This window comes from Siphateles boraxobius, unplaced genomic scaffold, assembly GCF_051911475.1.
Source record: "Siphateles boraxobius isolate OS27281-9 unplaced genomic scaffold, OSU_SipBor_1 207, whole genome shotgun sequence".
Taxonomy (NCBI): domain Eukaryota; kingdom Metazoa; phylum Chordata; class Actinopteri; order Cypriniformes; family Leuciscidae; genus Siphateles; species Siphateles boraxobius.
The window spans coordinates 682,773-706,543 of NW_027508819.1; positions in this window are offsets into that span (position 1 = coordinate 682,773).

Consider the following 23,771-nt stretch of genomic DNA (forward strand, 5'->3'; position numbering starts at 1 on the left):
GACAGCCAGGGGCCCTGGCCACTGACCACAAACAGCCTATTCGTCCCACTGACCACCTATGTGACCAGGAACAGCCTATTCGTCCCACTGACTGCGTATGTGAACAGGAACAGCCTATTTGTCCCACTGACCGCCTATGTGACCACAAACAGCCTATTCATCCCACTGACCGCAAATGTGACCACAAACACCCTATTCGTCCCACTGACCCCGTATGTGACCAGGAACAGCCTATTTGTCCCACTGACCGCCTATGTGACCACAAACAGCCTATTCATCCCACTGACCACATATGTGACCACGAACAGCCTAGTCATCCCACTGACCATTGATGGCCTGCACCCCAGCAGAATCGGAGCGGCTATTCTGTCGGACAACATCTCCAAGATGTTACACACCATCTGACTAGTAATTCAAAGTCCAAATCACAATCTTTGCTGTCCCAAATTAATTGATATAAGTAGTGTAGAACATTATGTAGAAACTGTGTCTATTCCTCGTTTAGTGAGGCCAAACAATAAATCTACTGTAGGATCTAGGAAAACCAGAAAATCTCAATATCAGTTAACAAAAACAATTTCTAAAGCTAGGTCTTCTAAACATTAGATCGCTCACACCTAAGGCGGTTATTGTAAATGAAATGGTCACAGATAATAGTTTCAATGTATTTTGCCTTAATGAAACCTGGCTTAAACCAAATGAGTATTTCGGTCTAAATGAGTCTACTCCACCAGGATACTGTTATAAGCATGAGCTCCGTCTGATCGGTCGTGGCGGCGGTGTTGCAACAATCTATAGAGATATTCTAAATGTTACTCAGAAAACAGGTCACAGGTTTAATTCTTTTGAAGTACTTGTGCTAAATGTTACGCTCTTAGATGTAAGAAAGAAATCCCTATTATCTCTAGCCTTGGCTACTGTATATAGACCTCCAGGGCCCTATGCTGATTTCCTAAAAGAGTTTGCAGACTTTCTCTCAGATCTATTGGTCAATGTCGATAAAGCAATAATTGTTGGAGATTTTAACATACACGTAGATAACACAAATTACGGGTGACCGACCAGCGCTGGCAGGGTCGGGGGGCCCGGACCCCCTCTGAGACCCACTATTTGTCTAATATCCCACTATATTGGGCAAATGTCCCGTTGACCCCCCCCCCCCCCCCCCCACTCCCAGGCCACGCCCCCATCCCATGAAGCCACTATTTGTCCAGTAACCCACTATACGTCCCATCCCACGAGGCCATTATTTGTCCAATAACCCACTTTACGTCCCATCCCACAAATCCACTATTTGTCCAATAACCCACTATACGTCCCCATCCCACGAAGCCACTATTTGTCCAATAACCCACTATACGTCCCATCCCACGAAGCCACTATTTGTCCAATAACCCACTATACGTCCCCATCCCACAAAGCCACTATTTGTTCAATAACCCACTATACGTCCCCATCCCACAAAGCCACTATTTGTCCAATAACTCACTATACGTCCCAATCCCACAAAGCCACTATTTGTCCAATAACCCACTATACGTCCCATCCCACGAAGCCACTATTTGTCCACTAACCCACTATACGTCCCATCCCACGAAGCCACTATTTGTCCAATAACCCACTATACGTCCCATCCCACGAACCCACTATTTGTCCAATAACCCACTATACGTCCCATCCCACGAAGCAACTATTTGTCCAATAACCCACTATACGTCCCATCCCACGAAGCCACTATTTGTCCAATAACCCACTTTACGTCCCATCCCACAAATCCACTATTTGTCCAATAACCCACTATACGTCCCATCCCACGAAGCAACTATTTGTCCAATAACCCACTATACGTCCCATCCCACGAAGCCACTATTTGTCCAATAACCCACTATACGTCCCATCCCACGAAGCCACTATTTGTCCAATAACCCACTATACGTCCCATCCCCACGAAGCCACTATTTGTCCAATAACCCACTATACGTCCCATCCCACGAAGCCACTATTTGTCCACTAACCCACTATACGTCCCATCCCACGAAGCCACTATTTGTCCAATAACCCACTTTACGTCCCATCCCACGAATCCACTATTTGTCCAATAACCCACTATACGTCCCCATCCCAAGAAGCCACTATTTGTCCAATAACCCACTATACGTCCCATCCCACGAAGCCACTATTTGTCCAATAACCCACTATACGTCCCATCCCACGAGGCCATTATTTGTCCAATAACCCACTACACGTCCCATCCCACAAATCCACTATTTGTCCAATAACCCACTATACGTCCCATCCCACGAAGCAACTATTTGTCCAATAACCCACTATACGTCCCATCCCACAAAGCCACTATTTGTCCAATAACCCACTATACGTCCCATCCCACGAAGCCACTATTTGTCCAATAACCCACTATACGTCCCATCCCACGAGGCCATTATTTGTCCAATAACCCACTACACGTCCCATCCCACAAATCCACTATTTGTCCAATAACCCACTATACGTCCCATCCCACGAAGCAACTATTTGTCCAATAACCCACTATACGTCCCATCCCACAAAGCCACTATTTGTCCAATAACCCACTATACGTCCCCATCCCACAAAGCCACTATTTGTCCACTAACCCACTTTACATCCCATCCCACCAAGCCACTATTTGTCCAATAACCCACTATACGTCCCATCCCACAAAGCCACTATTTGTCCAATAACCCACTTTACGTCCCATCCCACAAAGCCACTATTTGTCCAATAACCCACTACACGTCCCATCCCACGAAGCCACTATTTGTCCAATAACCCACTATACGTCCCCATCACACGAAGCCACTATTTGTCCAATAACCCACTATACGTCCCATCCCCCGAAGCCACTATTTGTCCAATAACCCACTATACGTCCCATCCCACGAATCCACTATTTGTCCAATAACCCACTATACGTCCCCATCCCAAGAAGCCACTATTTGTCCAATAACCCACTATACGTCCCATCCCACGAAGCCACTATTTGTCCAATAACCCACTATACGTCCCATCCCACGAAGCCACTATTTGTCCAATAACCCACTATACGTCCCATCCCTCGAGGCCATTATTTGTCCAATAACCCACTATACGTCCCATCCCACGAAGCCACTATTTGTCCAATAACCCACTATACGTCCCATCCCACGAGGCCATTATTTGTCCAATAACCCACTACACGTCCCATCCCACAAATCCACTATTTGTCCAATAACCCACTATACGTCCCATCCCACGAAGCAACTATTTGTCCAATAACCCACTATACGTCCCATCCCACAAAGCCACTATTTGTCCAATAACCCACTATACGTCCCATCCCACGAAGCCACTATTTGTCCAATAACCCACTATACGTCCCATCCCACGAGGCCATTATTTGTCCAATAACCCACTACACGTCCCATCCCACAAATCCACTATTTGTCCAATAACCCACTATACGTCCCATCCCACGAAGCAACTATTTGTCCAATAACCCACTATACGTCCCATCCCACAAAGCCACTATTTGTCCAATAACCCACTATACGTCCCCATCCCACAAAGCCACTATTTGTCCACTAACCCACTTTACATCCCATCCCACCAAGCCACTATTTGTCCAATAACCCACTATACGTCCCATCCCACAAAGCCACTATTTGTCCAATAACCCACTTTACGTCCCATCCCACAAAGCCACTATTTGTCCAATAACCCACTACACGTCCCATCCCACGAAGCCACTATTTGTCCAATAACCCACTATAGGTCCCCATCCCACGAAGCCACTATTTGTCCAATAACCCACTATACGTCCCATCCCCCGAAGCCACTATTTGTCCAATAACCCACTATACGTCCCATCCCACGAATCCACTATTTGTCCAATAACCCACTATACGTCCCCATCCCAAGAAGCCACTATTTGTCCAATAACCCACTATACGTCCCATCCCACGAAGCCACTATTTGTCCAATAACCCACTATACGTCCCATCCCACGAAGCCACTATTTGTCCAATAACCCACTATACGTCCCATCCCACGAGGCCATTATTTGTCCAATAACCCACTATACGTCCCATCCCACGAAGCCACTATTTGTCCAATAACCCACTATACGTCCCATCCCACGAGGCCATTATTTGTCCAATAACCCACTACACGTCCCATCCCACAAATCCACTATTTGTCCAATAACCCACTATACGTCCCATCCCACGAAGCAACTATTTGTCCAATAACCCACTATACGTCCCATCCCACAAAGCCACTATTTGTCCAATAACCCACTATACGTCCCATCCCACGAAGCCACTATTTGTCCAATAACCCACTATACGTCCCATCCCACGAGGCCATTATTTGTCCAATAACCCACTACACGTCCCATCCCACAAATCCACTATTTGTCCAATAACCCACTATACGTCCCATCCCACGAAGCAACTATTTGTCCAATAACCCACTATACGTCCCATCCCACAAAGCCACTATTTGTCCAATAACCCACTATACGTCCCCATCCCACAAAGCCACTATTTGTCCACTAACCCACTTTACATCCCATCCCACCAAGCCACTATTTGTCCAATAACCCACTATACGTCCCATCCCACAAAGCCACTATTTGTCCAATAACCCACTTTACGTCCCATCCCACAAAGCCACTATTTGTCCAATAACCCACTACACGTCCCATCCCACGAAGCCACTATTTGTCCAATAACCCACTATACGTCCCCATCCCACGAAGCCACTATTTGTCCAATAACCCACTATACGTCCCATCCCCCGAAGCCACTATTTGTCCAATAACCCACTATACGTCCCATCCCACGAATCCACTATTTGTCCAATAACCCACTATACGTCCCCATCCCAAGAAGCCACTATTTGTCCAATAACCCACTATACGTCCCATCCCACGAAGCCACTATTTGTCCAATAACCCACTATACGTCCCATCCCACGAAGCCACTATTTGTCCAATAACCCACTATACGTCCCATCCCACGAGGCCATTATTTGTCCAATAACCCACTACACGTCCCATCCCACAAATCCACTATTTGTCCAATAACCCACTATACGTCCCATCCCACGAAGCAACTATTTGTCCAATAACCCACTATACGTCCCATCCCACGAAGCAACTATTTGTCCGATAACCCACTATACGTCCCATCCCACAAAGCCACTATTTGTCCAATAACCCACTATACGTCCCATCCCACGAAGCCACTATTTGTCCAATAACCCACTATACGTCCCATCCCCACGAAGCCACTATTTGTCCAATAACCCACTATACGTCCCATCCCACGAAGCCACTATTTGTCCACTAACCCACTATACGTCCCATCCCACGAAGCCACTATTTGTCCAATAACCCACTTTACGTCCCATCCCACGAATCCACTATTTGTCCAATAACCCACTATACGTCCCATCCCACGAAGCCACTATTTGTCCAATAACCCACTATACGTCCCCATCCAACAAAGCCACTATTTTTTCAATAACCCACTATACGTCCCCATCCCACAAAGCCACTATTTGTCCACTAACCCACTTTACGTCCCATCCCACAAAGCCACTATTTGTCCAATAACCCACTATACGTCCCATCCAACAAAGCCACTATTTGTCCAATAACCCACTTTATGTCCCATCCCACAAAGCCACTATTTGTCCAATAACCCACTACACGTCCCATCCCACGCAGCCACTATTTGTCCAATAACCCACTATACGTCCCCATCCCACGAAGCCACTATTTGTCCAATAACCCACTATACGTCCCATCCCCCTAAGCCACTATTTGTCCAATAACCCACTATACGTCCCATCCCACGAATCCACTATTTGTCCAATAACCCACTATACGTCCCCATCCCAAGAAGCCACTATTTGTCCAATAACCCACTATACGTCCCATCCCACGAAGCCACTATTTGTCCAATAACCCACTATACGTCCCATCCCACGAAGCCACTATTTGTCCAATAACCCACTATACGTCCCATCCCACGAGGCCATTATTTGTCCAATAACCCACTACACGTCCCATCCCACGAAGCCACTATTTGTCCAATAACCCACTATACGACCCATCCCACGAAGCCACTATTTGTCCAATAACCCACTATACGTCCCATCCCACGAAGCCACTATTTGTCCAATAATCCACTGTACGTCCCCATCCCACGAAGCCACTATTTATCCAATAACCCACTTTACGTCCCATCCCACGAAGCCACTATTTGTCCAAAAACCCACTATACGCCCCATCCCACGAAGCCACTATTTGTCCAATAACCCACTATACGTCCCCATCCCACAAAGCCACTATTTGTCCAATAACCCACTATACGTCCCCATCCCACAAAGCCACTATTTGTCCAATAACCCACTATACGTCCCATCCCACGAAGCCACTATTTGTCCAATAACCCACTATACGTCCCCATCCCACGAAGCCACTATTTGTCCAATAACCCACTATACGTCCCCATCCCACAAAGCCACTATTTGTCCAATAACCCACTATACGTCCCCATCCCACAAAGCCACTATTTGTCCAATAACCCACTATACGTCCCCATCCCACAAAGCCACTATTTGTCCAATAACCCACTATACGTCCCCATCCCACAAAGCCACTATTTGTCCAATAACCCACTATACGTCCCCATCCCACAAAGCCACTATTTATCCAATAACCCACTTTACGTCCCATCCCACGAAGCCACTATTTGTCCAATAACCCACTTTACATCCCATCCCACAAAGCCACTATTTGTCCAATAACCCACTATACGCCCCATCCCACAAAGCACCTATTTGTCCAATAACCCACTACACGTCCCATCCCACGAAGCCACTTTTTGTCCAATAACCCACTATACGTCCCCATCCCACGAAGCCACTATTTGTCCAATAACCCACTATACGTCCCATCCCACGAAGCCACTATTTGTCCAATAACCCACTATACGTCCCCATCCCACGAAGCCACTATTTGTCCAATAATCCACTGTACGTCCCCATCCCACGAAGCCACTATTTGTCCAATAATCCACTGTACGTCCCCATCCCACGAAGCCACTATTTGTCCCATAACCCACTATACGTCCCATCCCACGAAGCCACTATTTGTCCAATAACCCACTATACGTCCCATCCCACGAAGCCACTATTTGTCCAATAACCCACTGTACGTCCCATCCCACGAAGCCACTATTTGTCCAATAACCCACTGTACGTCCCATCCCACGAACCAACTATTTGTCCAATAACCCACTATACGTCCCATCCCACGAACCAACTATTTGTCCAATAACCCACTATACGTCCCATCCCATGAAGCCACTATTTGTCCAATAACCCACTATACGTCCCATCCCACGAAGCCACTATTTGTCCACTAACCCACTATACGTCCCATCCCACGAAGCCACTATTTGTCCAATAACCCACTTTACGTCCCATCCCACGAATCCACTATTTGTCCAATAAACCACTATACGTCCCATCCCACGAAGCCACTATTTGTCCAATAACCCACTATACGTCCCCATCCAACAAAGCCACTATTTGTTCAATAACCCACTATACGTCCCCATCCCACAAAGCCACTATTTGTCCACTAACCCACTTTACGTCCCATCCCACAAAGCCACTATTTGTCCAATAACCCACTATACGTCCCATCCCACAAAGCCACTATTTGTCCAATAACCCACTTTACGTCCCATCCCACAAAGCCACTATTTGTCCAATAACCCACTACACGTCCCATCCCACGAAGCCACTATTTGTCCAATAACCCACTATACGTCCCCATCCCACGAAGCCACTATTTGTCCAATAACCCACTGTACGTCCCCATCCCACGAAGCCACTATTTGTCCAATAACCCACTATACGTCCCATCCCACGAATCCACTATTTGTCCAATAACCCACTATACGTCCCCATCCCAAGAAGCCACTATTTGTCCAATAACCCACTATACGTCCCATCCCACGAAGCCTTTTTGTAAAATGCTAACCCGCCCCTCATTCAATAAGCTGCAATTGGACACAATCCCACCTGCCATCGATTGAATGGGGATTGGGACAGTTTCTCTGATAGACATTTGAATTAAAGTTGCTGTCATGATGAAAACCATTTTACTGCACTCAGGGGCCTCCCCTGAGTCCGTAGCACCAAGTCCCATCCCATAATTCCACTGACCGCGAAACCACTATTTTTACAATGGAACAAATGCTACGTGGGAACTGACAGTTTCTGTGATAGTCATTTTTTGAAAAGTTTTTTTCTTGATAAAAACTATTTTACTGCACTCAGGGGGCCCCCCAGAGTCCGTAGCACCAAGTCCCATCCCATAATTCCACTGACCACGAACCCATTATTTTTTACTATTGAATAAATGCTACGTGGGATGTCCATAGCTCTGGTCAGGAAGGGTCTAGAGCCTCCATTTTCAAACTTGGGTCGTCTGTAGGCCTCGAGGAGCCCTGTCCAACGAGGCCACCCCCGTCCCCGAGGGCCTCGGGGCCAGGGAGTTACGTCCGGTCAAAGGCGCAGCTTTGTCGGCTTATATCTCGAGAACTCCTGGCTCAATGTTCCCCAAACTCTATTAGATCGTAGTGCTGGACGGGCCCTTTCGAATGAGCCCACCCCCGAGGTCCAACTCGCCCGGGTCCCCGAGTTATAGCCGTTCAAAGTCGGGGGCCCCAGCGAACGGCGATCTACTAGGGGGCGTCCCCGCGGCGCGCCACCGCCCTGGTTCGAGTAAAGGCCCCCATGGGACCTCATCACCAGAATTTGAGCTCTCTGGGTCTTCGCGTTCCCGAGATATGAGCGATTTTGTTCCCGAGATCGTGACGTCATCAGCGAGCGCCATTTTGAAGTGTGCCCGATGGTTTTCGGCTAATATCTCCGCGAAAACACGGCCAAAATTCATAATTTTTTATCATTCTTTTCAGCTCAACTAGACGGTTCCAAAGAGCCCAGTCACGGCCGGATCCGTCCAGTTTTCGCTTAGATAAATGTGTATTTTCATCTACATCTCTGGCCCCCGGGGGCCCACGGGGCCGTGGGTGGTCTCAAAGTAAAGGTCTCGTCCCCCTCTAAACGAGATACAATTTTGGTGTCTGTAGGACCCAGTGGGACATCACAAAAAATTAATACGTTGCTGCTCCTCTGTCCTCAGTCACCATCCACAATCAATGGACTCATCACAAACGGGGGTTAGGAAACGCTTAGAAAACGGCTAGGGCCCTCAAACTCGGGGGCCCCACTCAGGGACGGGAGACGACGGCACTCGCCGAGTTTCGGGGTCCTACGACTTTCCGTCTCCCTATGGCAGCGCGTTCCGTTGGTTTGACCTTTTTGACCCCGTGACGTGTTTTTCACCCTTTCGACCCCTGAACGAGGACCCAGGGACACCAAACTTCTCCGCCCGCACCAGGGGGCCGTGGCGAGTCGGAAAACGGCGCCCGCGAAACCACCGTGTCAATACATTCATTTAAATGGGCGAGTGGGATTTTCATGGAAAGGTCCCAGGGGCCCCAAATTCGGCACGGTGACCCCTGGGCCCGCCCCGAGCGACGTACCGAAAGCACCGGGCCCTCGAGTAAAGGCAAGTATTTTTTAGCCTCTATGCAAAATCTCTCCCTCGAGGCTGTTTCACTCTCACACTGAAAGAGCCTTTCAGGCCTTTAAATGATTTGATGGCGGGGGAGGGGCGATTTTTTGCAAAGGCCCTCGAGTTCCAGGATTCAGGGTCCCGCGTCAGGGGCCCCTGGAGAGTCGGAATCTGAAGTCCCGGGGTTCCACGACCCTCCGTCTGCGTACAGGGGCCGTCCCACGGGCCATTTACAGGCATGTCGGTTTTGGCCACTTTTTCGGCATTTCGGCCCCTGAACGAGGCCCCAGGGCCACCAAACTTTTCCGGGGCATCACACAGAGTCTCGCTAAACACGTTTCATTAAAACATTTCGAAAACAAAGCTTAAAAACCACTTTGTCCGCGAAGAAACCATTTTTACCGCCAAAAAGTGGTTTCGAGGACACTCGTTTTTATGCAAACCAAACACTGAAATGACTTGAAAATTAGTGTGATGTGTTCAGTGGAGTGTGCTCTGTACAGTAGAGGTGGTTTAATCAAAAAAAATGTAAAAAAATCTCCAGTCACCATCCACATTTTTCAGTCACCATCCACAATGAATGGGCTCGTAACGAACGGGGCGTAAGAAACGCTTAGAAAGCGGCCAGGGCCCTCAAACTCTGGGGCCCCGCTCGAGGTCACCGGACGACGGAGCTCGCCGAGTTTCGGGGTCCTGCGACCTTCCGTGTCCGTGTGGCAGCTCGTTTCGTTGGTTTGACCTTTTCGACTCCTGTCAGTTTCAAAATGTGCTTTTTTCATGGCAAAATACATTCATTTAATGGGCGAGTGGGATTTTTACAGAAACGTCCCAGGGGCCCCAAATTCGGCAAGCTGACCCCTTGGCCCTCCCCGACCGACGTACCCAAAGCAGGAGGCGCTAGAGCAGAGTCAAATTTTTCTCAGCCTCTGTGCAGAAATCCTCTCTCAGGGCTGTTTCCCTCTCAGACTGAAAAGGCCCTTTCAGGCTTTTAATTTTTTTTCGGGGGAGGGGCGATTTTTTTTAAAGGCCCCAGGCCCCCAAGCTTCAGGGCCCCGCGTCAGGGGCCCCTGGAGAGTCGGAATCTGAAGCATCGGGGTACCACGACCCTCCGTCTGCGTACAGGGGCCGTCCCACGAGCCATTCAAAAGGCATAGCGGTTTCACGGACGAGCGTCCCTTTTTCGACCTTTCGGCCCCTGAACGAGGCCCTAGGGCCACCAAGCTTTCCCGCCCGCACCTAGGGCCCCTGGGCCCGCCCCGAGCGACATGCCGAAGGCGCAAGGCTCTAGAGCGAAGACAACACTTTCCCACCCTTTTAACACTAATCTCGGCCTTGTGTGTCTTTCACTCATGTACCCTAAGAGCCTTTTGAGTGAAAGTTGGTTATAAGTGGCAAACTTTTTTTAGGAAGGTCCCAGATTTTCAAGCTTCGGGGCCGTGAGTCGGGGGCCCCTGGAGGGTCAGAATCTCAAATCTCAATGCGCCACGACCCTGCGTCTCCGTACGGGGGCCGTCCCACGGGCCATTTAACGGCGCAGCGCGTTCGCAGACGAGCGTCCCTTTTTCGGCCTTTCGGCCCCTGAACGAGGCCCCAGGGCCACCAAGCTTTCCCGCCCACACCAGGGGGCCGTGGCGAGTCGGAAAACGGCGCCCCCTAGTCGGTTGGCCCTTCCGAAGCGGCGTCCGCGAAACCACTGCGGCGAATACATTCGTTTAATGGGCGAGTGGGATTTTTTTCAAAATGTCCCCGGGGCCCCAAATTCGGCATGCTGACCCCTGGGCCCGCCCCGAGCGACGTACCGAAAGCACCGGGCCCTTGAGCGAAGGCAAAACATTTTCAGCCTCTAACCCTAACCGTCACGCTAACCCCAACTCACGGTCCCTTTTTTGACCTTTCGGCCCCTGAACGAGGCCCTAGGGCCGTCGAGCTTTCCCGCCCGCACCAGGGGGCCGTGGCGAGTCGGAAAACGCCCTAGTCGGTCGGCCCTTCCGAAGCGGCGTCCGCGAAACCACTGCGGCGAATACATTCATTTAATGGGCGAGTGGGATTTTTATAGAAATGTCCCAGGGGCCCCAAACTCTGTACGGTGAACCCTGGGCCCGCCCCGAGCGACGTACCGAAAGGGCCCGGGCCTAGGGCCTGAGAAAGTATTTTTTATCAGCTTTGATCCATCTCTCTGTCTGCCATTGAGGTCAATGGCAGACACTCAGAAACAGGCCCGTTTTCAGCCGTACACTCGTCCGGACTTTTAACGCTTGGCAAGCGGCTAGGGCCCTCAAACTCGGGAGCCCGACTCGGGGCCACCAGACGACGGAACTCGCCGAGTTTCGGGCTCCCGCGACCTTCCGTCTCCGTACGGTCGCGCGTTCCGTTGGTTTGACCTTTTTGACCCTTGTAACGTGTTTTTCACACTTTTTTGACCTTTCGACCACTGAACGAGGCCCCAGGGCCACCAAACTTCTCCGCCCGCACCAGGGGGCCGTGGCGAGTCGGAAAACGGCGCCCCCTAGTCCGTCGGCCCTTTCGAAGCGGCGTCCGCGAAACCACTGTGGCAAAATACATTCATTTAATGGGGGAGTGGGATTTTTACAGAAACGTCCCAGGGGCCCCAAATTCGGCACGCTGACCCCTTGGCCCTCCCTGACCGACATACCAACGGGGGTCAACGGGAAGTTTGTGCCATATAGTGGGTTATTGGACAAATAGTGGGTTAGTGGGATAGGGGGGGGGGGGGTCATGGGGCAATATGCTCTCTGTCGCCCACTAGAGGTGTCCGAAAACCATCTGTTCCGTGGCAAGTAGGTAAGGTTCCGTGAATAGGGAGGTTATTAATAAAGGCCCACTTCTCTACAAGTCTGTGGGCAATTGTCATCCAAATTCACCCTACGATCCCTCCGACCCATAGTGCGCCCAATGGCAGTTTATTTGTATGGGCGTTTTTCCACGAACCCACGTTTGGGACTAACTTAAATTAATTGTTAACATTATTTTAGTTTCTTTTCTTAATTTTGTCATTATCATTATTTTTCTATGTTGCTTTAATATATTTTCTCAATAATTTTTTGTTTTGATGGGGTTATTATTAAGTTGCTACTGAATCTATTTAAGGGCTGAACATTCAATCGTAGGTACATTAGGAGTTGACTGTTGTTTGAGCTTGTACTCATCTCTGTTGAGTCTCTCTTTTTCACAGTTCTTCTCATTCCTGTGTTTCTGGTTAAGTTTGTCTTTTCTTCCATTCATGATTTGATCATTCTGTTAACCTTGTCATCAATCATTACATCTTTCACCAGGGTGTCTCCAGTGAGTCGTTCGTTGCAATGGACTCTTTCTCTCATTGTCAGCATGTCCTTGATCCCTCGCTTCAGTTGTGGGGGCTTGCTGAAGTTGGTTGGTGTATTTTAAGTTGGACTCAAGGCATGGACTCAAATGTCAGTCTGTTGATCACTTCCTCTGAAATTACAAAGCACAGTTACTGGTTCATTTTGTCAGACTCGTCCCAGAATCCTTCCTGGAATTGAACTGCTGCTATCTGTAAATTAAAGCTTAATTATTTTTGTTAGTGAAAACAACATGGGATTTCAATCATCTGCTCATCTGTCCCATTGTCCTTCTCGCTGTTACCTGTAGAAAGGTCATGTGGGTTGAGTGGTGTCCTTTCTGCTTTCATTAACAGCGGAGCTTTAATCCATATATTCTCATTTGTTTTTCATAAATTTTACTTTTGATCATTATTTGCAACTTTTTGCATTTTTCTCAGAATACATTTCCAATGTACTCTTAAAATTAGTCAATTCAACTCAGTTATCTCTTTGTCTTGAGTTCCACTATCAACCCACTATTTATTAGGCATCTTGGACAATACTCAACCCACTTTGTTACAATACAAAAGTTACAAGACAATATTTCATCCTTTTGACAAAGATGAGCTCCATCATGATATGCTGAAAAGAAAGGCAGACATGTTAAGCGCTGCGCAAATGTGGCACTGTTTTTTCTATTTTTAATTTTCTCTTCTCATTCTTTGTTTTTTCATATTGTTACTTCAGTTCTGTCATGGTTGTCAAAAACAGGACGGAAGCAATCGCAGGTCAAACTCAGTTCTTTATTGAACAGTGAAAAGCTAGACAGGAACACGGGTGTGGACTGATGACGCAGGGACCTCGATGGTCGAAGACGAACCCGTGAAGTGCAGTGGAAACCCAAACGACAATCCAACGAAGAGACGACGACGAATCCAACAGGAACACCACACGGAGAGACAAACATCCAACGAATCCAACGGGAACACCACACGGAGAGACAACATCCAACGATCTGACAAAGGAGATGAGAGAACTGTGAGAATATATGGTGAGATGAGATCGGCTGCAGCTGGTGATGTGATGACGATCAGCTGGAGCGGATCAAGGAATGACACTCATTCACGCCCACTACACACGTGCTTTCATACAACAACATAAACACGAGACGAGAAGGAAGCAATGAACTTGTATACCGTGACAAGTTCCTGACCAGGAAATTTAACCAAATGCATCCATGGTCATTATTTTATTGGGCAGAATTTGCCCTGTGCGCCCACATGTTAAATTTTAAATACAGCTGTATTGGCAAAATAATTGATTTGCCTTAGTGTCTCTTCAGACACCATCTCTCACTCCATTCACACTCAGTGTCTCTCTCACACACACTGGCCAGCATACACTCTTACAGGTTGTGCTCTAAATGTGGCATCCTATAATTTTAGCCATAAGGTCTGATCAGGTCAACACAGCTATGTCAAACACTACTGAGAAGTGTCAATGATCATAAGGTTTAGTTTAACACCATTGTTATAATCCTTTTATTTTTTTATTTTTACAAATTCTAATAGACTAAGTATTTTAGAATAATAAGCCTGCCATTGTAATTTTTCAAATGCATTTTGTCATTTGTTTTTCTGATTTTTCCTATTCTTTTTTATTTTTTGCTCATGAGCTGCTTTAAGAAATTGGAGATCTCTGCATAATCTTGGATCCATGGCCAACAACATTTCCATCTCATTATCCCAGTTCTGACAGCATTTTTTGCGATTTCATAATTTTGGACTTTTGGAGTAATTTTTTTCTCCAATCTATATCTCTAAAAACGTACCAAAACAAAATGGAGTGACCAGTATCATTGTTTTGCAAACAATAATAATTATTTGACATTTTGCGTCTATCTTTTTCTTTTCTACAGAATAATTTTTCTCCAATTTTTTTAAGCCCTATAGTTGTTTAATGTAATAGCCCTCACTATACCAAATCCAGCCTCAGTTTGAACTATTTGGTGAGTTGAGCACCCACTTCTCTCTTTCAGTGTATTTTCTTTATTTTTTATATGGCTGGACTTGAACCTACTGGAAAAGCAAAGAGGGTTAGTTTAGCAGAGAATATAAAGAATTGCTTATGAGACCAGTGAATAATCAGAATGAATAAAGTTAATATAATAACTAAATTTGAAGCAGTCTCTAGACGGATCATCGGAGTTGCCACACCTGTGTTGCCAGTAAGGGAAGGATGTCGGTCAGTTCTTCTGTTTTTAGATTATCAGTCTGTTGAAGCTTCATGGCTGTCGCTCTGCATGTGTCGTCAGCCTAAGTGTCACTCAAGGCTTGGTGTAGTAGACTGTATATTGGCTCTGTTGTTTCTCTGCCCCTTGTCAGTTTGGGCTTTGATAGATTTTGCCACAGCTTTGCATCTCAGGATTTTCCTCTTGTCCTCAGGAAAAAGTCTCCAGTGAAATAGTGAAAGTTTCACCTTTTCCAGCATTAAACAGTCTTTCTCCATGCTGAGTCTTCCAGAGAGTGGTCATCTTCAGAAGGGGAGCTGAACGCCCCTCACCCTCTCTTCTTTTTCTCTCTGCAGTCGTGTCTTTGACCTTTCACCTCTTCCATTCGACACTGAAGCCATCTGAAACTTGAACACTCAGAGAGCTGCATAGATCAAATTAGTCTTTATAAATATTTTTTCCTGAGCTATTAGCTCTTTATCTAAATTCCACTTTTTAACCATCTTTTTCATAGTTCTTTTATACTATATTATAATCATTGGTTGACAACAGCAGTTCTCCCGTTCTGTTTTTAGTAAAGCAAGTTCTTCGTTGCAGGAAAAAGCAAGCTATTTCTTCATTGCAATATCAGCAATAATCTAACTTTGATTTTCTGAGTATAATACAATTAAATAATGTTCCCTATCATAAAATCAGACTTCAATCTTTCTCCTATATTTGCATGCTGTGCTCAAAATAATCTAACATGGTGAATAAACTTTTCCTCACCCATTCCCAACAATTCCCATTTACTACAATTCTAAGATTGCTGTAAATTATTTATGACTGTTGAAACTTGGTCACCCAATCTTGTTCACTTTTAGCACACTGCACAAGTTATTTTTCCTTAGCACAAACTTAATTATCTACAATGGAATAATTTTTCTCACTTTGTCTTCAGGGATAATGAGATACAAATTTTAGACGTCTTCAGATATAAGATATAATATATTAAGCACGTGCATTTTTATTTATTTATCCATTAATATATATATATCAGTCCATTTATTAATTAAACATATATTTTATACTTTAACTTATTTCATACTACAATAATCTGCAAGATTATTATATTGAAACAATTGTTTTCTTTTACTATTTCCTTTATTTTATTACCCATCATTTATACAGTACTTGTCCCTCAAGCTCATTCACACATTCCTTGTCACCTATTTTTAACCACAGTCACAGTCAAGCAGACACACAGGATCCCACATTCACTCTACTCACACAACACATTTACAATACAATAACTTTAAACTATAAGACCTCTGATATTCAATTTAGCTTACCCGAGCAGTCCATTGTCATACCTATGACAATGCGGTAACCGTAAGCTAAACTTCTAATTCCCCTATTCCATAGGATTTAACTTAACCCGAGCAGTCCCTCGCTAGTCGAGGCGGTAACTGTTAAGCCAAACATAACTTCCCCGAGCAGACTTTTGCTAAATCTTTAACAAAACGGTAACCGGAAGTTAACCTTGATCTGTACGCATGCTATACTTGTATCCGTCCAGGCCCACTTACAAGTAAACACAGATCAACACTGATATCTTATCAGTACTTATAATCCTCTGTGTACATGCTATCTTATTATCCGTCGAGGCCCTCTTAATAAGAAACACAGAAAACTAATACTAATCTTCATCTGTGTACATGCTATCCCATTATCCGTCAAGGCCCTCTTAATAGGAACCACACAGAAATCTGATACCCTATACCAGTATACTTAAATCTTTAAAAAACTGATAACCTTTATCAGTACACTTGTCATCCTCAAGGCCCTCTTGACAAGAAAAAACAATAACTGTTATCCTTTAACAGTAAAAGTAAATTCTAACGTACATACGACAAAACTTTTAGCGGCACATCAGCAGTACCAATATTCATACAATCTGCATCAGATTATATAAACACAGGCAAACACTAACGGGAGCTCCGCCACGCTATAACACAGTACTTGACTTCTTCAACAACAATAGACACTTATTTCTAGAATCAAAGATCCTCTTTTTCAATTTTTAGTTCTTTAAACTTGGAGAAGCTTTTTAAAGGGTCTTACCACTCTGGCTCACTGGTGACAACACACACTTTTTCAAAAGCAAAAATTTGCTCACCTCAAAGTACAGTGGCCACTGTTGTCTGTGTCGGTCACCAGAGTCGCCTTTCGTGGTTCCTTCTGCTTCAAAACCCAAGCCCCACGTTGGGCGCCAAATGTTGTGGTTTTCAATATTTCTGAAAAATAACTTCGCAGAGATCTTTGATGCCAGAAATCATTAGACTTTATTTTCGAACGCCGTTCCGTTCCATAGAACGACGCTCTAACGCTCTGGCCCTGCGGCCCACTGGCCCTCTGGCCTTCCAGTGCGCTCCCGAGTATATTTTGGTTCAGAGTTATATACATACATCTTCTTCCAAAGAAGGTAACACACCCTATAGATAGTTTTGGGTAAAGGTCTTTTACCATGTGACTTCTCAGAATAGAAATTTCTGCAGCAAACAACATTCCATTCAAGGTCTTTCACATACACAGAGGAAATCCAAAGTCACAGACAGAAGAAACAATTGTGTCCAAATATATAGCAAAATTACTTGTTTTCTAAATAATAAAATCTTCAACACTATACGTCCCATCCCACGAAGCCACTTCGTATAGTGGGCCCAATAACCCACTGTACTTCCCATCCCACGAAGCCACTTCGCATAGTGGGCCCAATAACCCACTGTACGTCCCCATCCCACGAAGCCACTATTTGTCCAATAACCCACTATACGTCCCATCCCACGAAGCGACTGTTTGTCCAATAACCCACTATACGTCCCATCCCACAAAGCCACTATTTGTCCAATAACCCACTATACGTCCCATCCCACGAAGCCAATATTTGTCCAATAACCCACAAACGTCCCATCCCACGAAGCCACTATTGGTCCAATAACCAGCTGTACGTCCCATCCCAGGAAGCCACTATTTGCCCAATAACCCACTATACGTCCCATCCCAAGAAGCCACTATTTGCCCAATAACCCACTGTACGTCCCCATCCCACAAAGCCACTATTTGTCCAATAACCCACTATATGTCCCATCCCACGAAGCCACTATTTGTCCAATAACCCACTATACGTCCCATCCCACGAAGCCACTATTTGTCCAATAACCCACTATACGTCCCATCCCACGAAGCCACTATTTGTCCACTGACCCACTATACGTCCCATCCCACGAAGCCACTATTTATCCAATAACCCACTATACGTCCCATCCCACGAAGCCACTATTTGTCCAATAACCCACTATACGTCCCCATCCCACGAAGCCACTATTTGTCCAATAACACATTATACGTCCCATCCCACGAAGCCACTATTTGTCCAATAACCCACTAAACGTCCCATTCCACGAAGCCACTATTTGTCCAATAACCCACTATACGTCCCATCCCACGAAGCTACTATTTGTCCAATAACCCACTACACGTCCCATCCCACGAAGCCACTATTTATCCAATAACCCACTACACGTCCCATCCCACGAAGCCACTATTTATCCAATAACCCACTATACGTCCCAACCCGCGAAGCCACTATTTGTCCAATAACCCACTATACGTCCCCATGCCACGAAGCCACTATTTGTCCAATAACCCACTATACGTCCCATCCCACGAAGCCACTATTTGTCCAATAACCCACTATACGTACCATCCCACGAAGCCATTTCGTATAGTGGGCCCAATAACCCACTATACGTCCCATCCCACAAAGCCACTATTTTCCCAATAACCCACTATACGTCCCATCCCACGAAGCCACTATTTGCCCAATAACCCACTATACGTCCCATCCCAGGAAGGCACTATTTGTCCAATAACCCACTATACGTCCCATCCCACGAAACAACTATTTGTGCAATAACCCACTGTACGTCCCCATCCCACGAAGCCACTATTTGTCCAATAACCCACTATACGTCCCATCCCACGAGGCCACTATTTGTCCAATAACCCACTATACGTCCCATCCCACAAAGCCACTATTTGTCCAATAACACACTATACGTCCCATCCTACGAAGCCACTATTCGTCCAATAACCCACTAACCGTCCCATCCCACGAAGCCACTATTTGTCCAATAACCCACTATACGTCCCATCCCACGAAGCCACTATTTGTCCAATAACCCACTATACGTCACATACCACAAAGCCACTATTTGTCCAATAACCCACTTTACGTCCCATCCCACGAAGCCACTATTTTTCCAATAACCCACTATACGTCCCATCCCACGAAGCCATTATTTGCCCAATAACCCACTATACGTCCCATCCCAGGAAGGCACTATTTGTCCAATAACCCACTATACGTCCCATCCCACGAAACAACTATTTGTCCAATAACCCACTGTACGTCCCCATCCCACGAAGCCACTATTTGTCCAATAACCCACTATTCGTCCCATCAGTAGAAGCCACTATTTGTCCAATAACCCACTATACGTCCCATCCGTAGAAGCCACTACTTGTCCAATAACCCACTATACGTCCCATCCCACAAAGCCACTATTTTTCCAATAACCCACTATACTTCCCATCCCACGAAGCCACTATTTGTCCAATAACCCACTATACGTCCCATCCCACGAAGCCATTTCGTATAGTGGGCCCAATAACCCACTATACGTCCCATCCCACAAAGCCACTATTCTTCCAATAACCCACTATACGTCCCATCCCACGAAGCCACTATTTGCCCAATAACCCACTATACGTCCCATCCCACGAAGCCACTATTTGTCCAATAACCCACTAACCGTCCCATCCCACGAAGCCACTATTTGTCCAATAACCCACTATTCGTCCCATCAGTAGAAGCCACTATTTGTCCAATAACCCACTATACGTCCCATCCGTAGAAGCCACTATTTGTCCAATAACCCACTATACGTCCCATCCCACAAAGCCACTATTTTTCCAATAACCCACTATACGTCCCATCCCACGAAGCCACTATTTGTCCAATAACCCACTATACGTCCCATCCCACGAAGCCATTTCGTATAGTGGGCCCAATAACCCACTATACGTCCCATCCCACAAAGCCACTATTTTTCCAATAACCCACTATACGTCCCATCCCACGAAGCCACTATTTGCCCAATAACCCACTATACGTCCCATCCCACGAAGCCACTATTTGTCCAATAAACCACTATACGTCCCATCCCACGAAGCCACTATTTGTCCAATAACCCACTGTACGTCCCCATCCCACGAAGCCACTATTTGTCCAATAACCCACTATACGTCCCATCCCACAAAGCCACAATTTGTCCAATAACCCACTATACGTCCCATCCCACGAAGCCACTATTGGTCCAATAACCCACTATACGTCCCATCCCACGAAGCCAATATTTGCCCAATAATCCACTTTAAGTCCCATCCCACGAAGCCACTATTTGTCCAATAACCCACTATACGTCCCATCCTACGAAGCCACTATTTGTCCAATAACCCACTATATGTTCCATCCCACGAAGCCACTATTTGTACAATAACCCACTATACGCTTCAGTGGGTTATTGGACATATAGTGGCTTCGTGGGATGGGACGTATATCGGGTTATTGGACAAATAGTAGCTTCGTGGGATGGGACGTATAGTGGGTTATTGGGCCCACTATACGAAGTGGCTTCGTGGGATGGGACGTATAGTGGGTTATTGGACAAATAGTGGCTTTATGGGATGGGACTATTAGTAGGTTATTGGACAAATAGTGGCTTCTTGGGATGGGACGTATAGTGGTATATTGGACAAATAGTGGCTTCGTTGGATGGGTCGTATAGTGGGTTATTGGGCAAATAGTGGCTTCGTGGGATGGGACGTATAGTGGGTTAGTGGACAAATAGTGGCTTCTTGGGATGGGACGTATAGTGGTTTATTGGACAAATAGTGGCTTTGTGGGATGGGACGTATAGTGGGTTATTGGACAAATTGTGGCTTTGTGGGATGGGACGTATAGTGGGTTATTCGACAAATAGTGGGTTCGTGGGATGGGACGTATAGTGGGTTTATTGGACAAATAGTGGCTTCGTGGGATGGGTCGTACACTGGGTTATTGGACAAATAGTGGCTTTGTGGGATGGGACGTGTAGTGGGTTATTGGACAAATAGTGGCTTCGTGGGATGGGACGTATAGTGGGTTATTGGACAAAAAGTGGCTTTGTGGGATGGGACGTGTAGTAGGTTATTGGACAAATAGTGGCTTCGTGAGATGGGACGTATAGTGGGTTATTGGACAAATTGTGGCTTTGTGGGATGGGACGTATAGTGGGTTATTGGACAAATAGTGGCTTCGTGGGATGGGACGTATAGTGGGTTATTGGACAAATTGTGGCTTTGTGGGATGGGACGTATAGTGGGTTATTCGACAAAAAGTGGCTTTGTGGGATGGGACGTATAGTGGGTTTATTGGACAAATAGTGGCTTAGTGGGATGGGTCGTACACTGGGTTATTGGACAAATAGTGGCTTTGTGGGATGGGACGTGTAGTGGGTTATTGGACAAATAGTGGCTTCGTGGGATGGGACGTATAGTGGGTTATTGGACAAAAAGTGGCTTTGTGGGATGGGACGTGTAGTAGGTTATTGGACAAATAGTGGCTTCGTGAGATGGGACGTATAATAGGTTATTGGACAAATAGTGGCTTCGTGGGATGGGACGTATAGTGGGTTATTCGACAAATAGTGGGTTCGTGGGATGGGACGTATAGTGGGTTTATTGGACAAATAGTGGCTTCGTGGGATGGGTCGTACACTGGGTTATTGGACAAATAGTGGCTTTGTGGGATGGGACGTATAGTGTGTTATTGGACAAATAGTGGCTTCGTGGGATGGGTCGTACACTGGGTTATTGGACAAATAGTGGCTTTGTGGGATGGGACGTGTAGTGGGTTATTGGACAAATAGTGGCTTCGTGGGATGGGACGTATAGTGGGTTATTGGACAAAAAGTGGCTTTGTGGGATGGGACGTGTAGTAGGTTATTGGACAAATAGTGGCTTCGTGAGATGGGACGTATAGTGGTTTATTGGACAAATAGTGGCTTTGTGGGAGGGGTCGTATAGTGGGTTATTGGACAAATAGTGGCTTCTTTGGATGGGACGTATAGTGGGTTATTGGACAAACAGTGGCTTTGTGGGATGGGACTATTAGTGGATTATTGGACAAATAGTGGCTTCTTGGGATGGGACGTATAGTGGGTTATTCGACAAATAGTGGGTTCGTGGGATGGGACGTATAGTGGTTTATTGGACAAATAGTGGCTTCGTTGGATGGGACGTATAGTGGGTTATTGGACAAATTGTGGCTTTGTGGGATGGGACGTATAGTGGGTTATTGGACAAATAGTGGCTTCGTGGGATGGGACGTATAGTGGGTTATTCGACAAATAGTGGGTTCGTGGGATGGGACGTAAAGTGGGTTATTGGACAAATAGTGGCTTCGTGTGATGGGACGTAAAGTGGGTTATTGGACAAATAGTGGCTTTGTGGGATGGGACTATTAGTGGATTATTGGACAAATAGTGGCTTCTTGGGATGGGACGTATAGTGGGTTATTCGACAAATAGTGGCTTCGTGGGATGGGACGTAAAGTGGGTTATTGGACAAATAGTGGCTTCGTGGGATGGGACGTAAAGTGGGTTATTGGACAAATAGTGGCTTTGTGGGATGGGACTATTAGTGGATTATTGGACAAATAGTGGCTTCTTGGGATGGGACGTATAGTGGGTTATTGGACAAATAGTGGGTTCGTGGGATGGGACGTAAAGTGGGTTATTGGACAAATAGTGGCTTCGTGGGATGGGACGTAAAGTGGGTTATTGGACAAATAGTGGCTTTGTGGGATGGGACTATTAGTGGATTATTGGACAAATAGTGGCTTCGTGGGATGGGACGTATAGTGGGTTATTCGACAAATAGTGGGTTCGTGGGATGGGACGTAAAGTGGGTTATTGGACAAATAGTGGCTTCGTGGGATGGGACGTAAAGTGGGTTATTGGACAAATAGTGGCTTTGTGGGATGGGACTATTAGTGGATTATTGGACAAATAGTGGCTTCGTGGGATGGGACGTATAGTGGGTTATTCGACAAATAGTGGGTTCGTGGGATGGGACGTAAAGTGGGTTATTGGACAAATAGTGGGTTCGTGGGATGGGACGTAAAGTGGGTTATTGGACAAATAGTGGCTTTGTGGGATGGGACTATTAGTGGATTATTGGACAAATAGTGGCTTCTTGGGATGGGACGTATAGTGGGTTATTCGACAAATAGTGGGTTCGTGGGATGGGACGTATAGTGGGTTAGTGGACAAATAGTGGCTTCTTGGGATGGGTCGTATAGTGGGTTATTGGGCAAATAGTGGCTTCGTGGGATGGGACGTATAGTGGTTTATTGGACAAATAGTGGCTTCGTGGGATGGGTCGTATAGTGGGTTATTGGGCAAATAGTGGCTTC